The following is a 3342-nucleotide window of genomic DNA, read 5'->3' as shown; positions in this document are numbered from 1 at the left end:
AGCCAGCTTTCCAGGCCCCATCAATGTTTCCTTCATTGCTTTTCATTGTTTATGGGGTAAAGAACAATTCAAACTTGTCACTTTTATTGTAGAAAGATTTTGGGGTGGTTCAGAGGTACTTTTATGCTTGCTGTAAGTATTCATTTTCCTATATGTTCTCTTGTGTTTTCAGACAGAAGATCACAATTTCTAAGAATAACTGAATTTGTTTTCCTGTGTCCATTAATAAAGCTGCTTTTTAACAGGAAGGCCCTAGTGTCTACACAAGAACTTCAGACCTCTGTTGGGCGACGCAGGAGCATCTGATGCCTTTGCACAGTGTGTGAACAAGATTGTTCCTGTTGTTTTCTTATAAAAGGATGTTAAGATGCTAGATTGCTTTTCATCATGTAAAAAGGTGCTTTAAAGTGGTCATTCTAAATTCTTTTGGGTATGCTTCATGTTAGACTTGATTTTATCATTCTTAAAAAATTAAGAACACTTCTTCTTCTTCTGGAAAACACCAAATGGCAGATGACGCCAGTGCAGCAGAAGGGCACGGAGGACCCAGGAGGCCCAGGATCAGGAGGCTGTGGTGGTTTCCCAGGAGGATTCGGCAGCGGTCTGAGGGGCCACGGCCGTGGTCGAGGCCATTGCTGAGGCTGAGACCGCGGGAATTGCGGAGGAAAAGCTGAAGACAAGGAGTGGATTCCCGTCACCAAGCTGGGCAGCCGGGTTAAGGACATAAAAATTAAGTCCCTAGAGGAGATCTACCTGTTCTCCCTGCCCATTAGGGAATCTGAGATTATTGACTTTTTCCTGGGAGCTTCCCTAAAGGATGAGGTTCTGAAGTTCATGCCCGTGCAGAAGCAGACTAGGGCAGGCCAGCGGACGAGGTTCAAGGCTACAATGGTCACGTAGGTCTCGGTGTCAAGTGCTCCAAGGAGGTAGCCACTGCCATCCGAGGGGCCATCATCTTGGCCAAGCTTTCCATTATCCCTGTGCGGAGAAGGCTACTGGGGGAACAAGATTGGCACACTGTTCCTTGCAAAGTGACAGGCCACCGTGGTTATGTGCTGGTGCGTCTCATCCCTGCCCCCGGAGGCACTGGCATAGTCTCCGCTCCTGTGCCCAGAAGCTACTGATGATGGCTGGCATTGATGACTGCTACACATCAGCCAGGGGCTGTACTGCCACCCTGGGCAACTTTGCCAAGGCCACCTTTGATGCCATCTCTAAGACCTACAGCTACCTGACTCCCGACCTCTGGAAAGAGACTGGGTTCACCAACTCTCCTTATCAGGAATTCACTGACCATCTTGTGAAAACCCACACCAGAGACTCTGTTCAGAGGACCCAGGCTCCAGCTGTGGCCACCACATAAGGGTTTTTTTTTTTTATTTAATGATATTTTATTTAATGATACCCCTTTTATTGGAAATAGATTATTTTCTCATACAATGTATTCTGATTACAGTTTTCTTCTCCCTCTACTCTTCTTTTTTTTAATTTATTTATTTATTAAGGATTTCTGCCTCCTCCCCGCCACCGCCTCCCATTTCCCTCCCCCTCCCCCGATCAAGTCACCCTCCCTCATCTGCTCGAAGAGCAATCAGGGTTCCCTGACCTGTGGGAAGCCCAAGGACCACGCACCTCTATCCAGGTCTCGTAAGGTGAGCATCCAAACTGCCTAGGCTTCCCCAAAGCCAGTACGTGCAGTAGGATCAAAAACCCACTGCCATTGTTCTTGAGTTCCCATTCTTCCTCATTGCCCGCTATGTTCAGGTAGTCCAAATTTATCCCATGCTTTTTCAGACCCAGGCCAGCTGGCCTTGGTGAGTTCCCGATAGAACATCCCCATTGTCTCAGTGTGTGGGTGCACCCCTCGCGGTCCTGAGTTCCTTGCTCGTGCTTCGTCTTCTTCTGCTCCTGATTTGGACCTTGAGATTTCTGTCCGGTGCTCCAATGTGGGTCTCTGTCTCTGTCTCCTTTCATCACCTGATGAAGGTTAATATTCAGGAGGATGCCTATGGATTCACCTTCTTATTTAGCTTCTCTAGGAACATGAATTATAAGCTCAATGTCCTTTATTTATGGCTAGAAACCAAATATGAGTGAGTACATCCCATGTTCCTCTTTTTGGGTCTGGCTTACCTCACTCAGGATAGTGTTTTCTATTTCCATCCATTTGTATGCAAAATTCAATAAGTCCTTGTTTTTTACTGCTGAGTAATACTCTAATATGTATATATTCCATACTTTCTTCATCCATTCTTCCGTTGAAGGGCATCTAGGTTGTTTCCAGGTTCTGGCTATTACAAACAATGCTGCTATGAACATAGTTGAGCATATGTTTTTGTTGTATGATAGGGCCTCTCTTGGGTATATTCCCAAGAGTGGTATTGCTGGATCCAGGGGTAGGTTGATCCCGAATTTCCTGAGAAACCGAAACACTGCTTTCCAGAGTGGTTGCACAAGTTTGCATTCCCACCAGCAATGGGTGAGTGTACCCCTTTCTCCACAACCTCTCCAGCAAAGGCTATCATTGGTGTTTTTTATTTTAGCCATTCTGACAGGTGTAAGATGAAGTTCTAGCAATAGCAATAAGACAACATAAGGGGATCAAGGGGATTCGTATTGGAAAGGAAGAAGTTAAGCTTTCGTTATTTGCAGATGATATGATAGTATACATAAGTGACCCCAAAAACTCTACCAAAGAACTCCTACAGCTGATAAATACCTTTAGGTAATGTGGCAGGATACAAGATCAACTCCAAAAAATCAGTTGCCTTCCTATACACCAAGGATAAGGAAGCAGAGAGGGAAATCAGAGAAGCATCACCTTTCACAATAGCCACAAATAGCATAAAATATCTTGGGGGTAACCCTGACCAAGGAAGTGAAAGATCTATTTGACAAGAACTATAAGTCTTTGAAGAAAGAAATTGAAGAAGACACCAGAAAATGGAAGGACCTCCCTTGCTCTTGGATTGGGAGGATCAACATAGTAAAAATGGCAATTCTACCAAAAGCAATCTATAGATACACATAAGGGTTTTTATACAAGGAAAATAAAAGTGAATTAAGTTTGTTAAAAAAAAAAGAAAAAGAACATACCTAAGATTTTGATTGACTGTATTTTCAACATTTATCCCTCGAAGAGTTTTAGAGGATTTACTAAAGGAATATATGAAATGTCTTCATGGAAACCATATTTTGCATTTTGGCTTGCTAAAAGTACTATGCCTTTGACATGCAGTGTCCATGTGGCTTTTTTTACTTTGGTCCATGTAAAAGGCATTTCAAATCCTAAAATACAAACACTAATGGGACAGCAGGTTCCGGCTCACTAGGTTTGGGAGA

General features: G+C 43.8%; 1 pseudogene; it reads left to right on the top strand.

Annotated features, from left to right (window-relative positions):
- The first annotated feature begins 506 nt into the window (after positions 1-506).
- On the top strand, positions 507-1365 carry LOC142848700 (small ribosomal subunit protein uS5 pseudogene; annotated as a pseudogene).
- Positions 1366-3342: the final 1977 nt, after the last annotated feature.

Source organism: Microtus pennsylvanicus, chromosome 4 (genome assembly GCF_037038515.1).
Source record: "Microtus pennsylvanicus isolate mMicPen1 chromosome 4, mMicPen1.hap1, whole genome shotgun sequence".
Classification (NCBI taxonomy): domain Eukaryota; kingdom Metazoa; phylum Chordata; class Mammalia; order Rodentia; family Cricetidae; genus Microtus; species Microtus pennsylvanicus.
The sequence above is the reverse complement of the archived record's forward strand: the minus strand, read 5'-3'. Positions and strand labels throughout refer to the sequence as shown.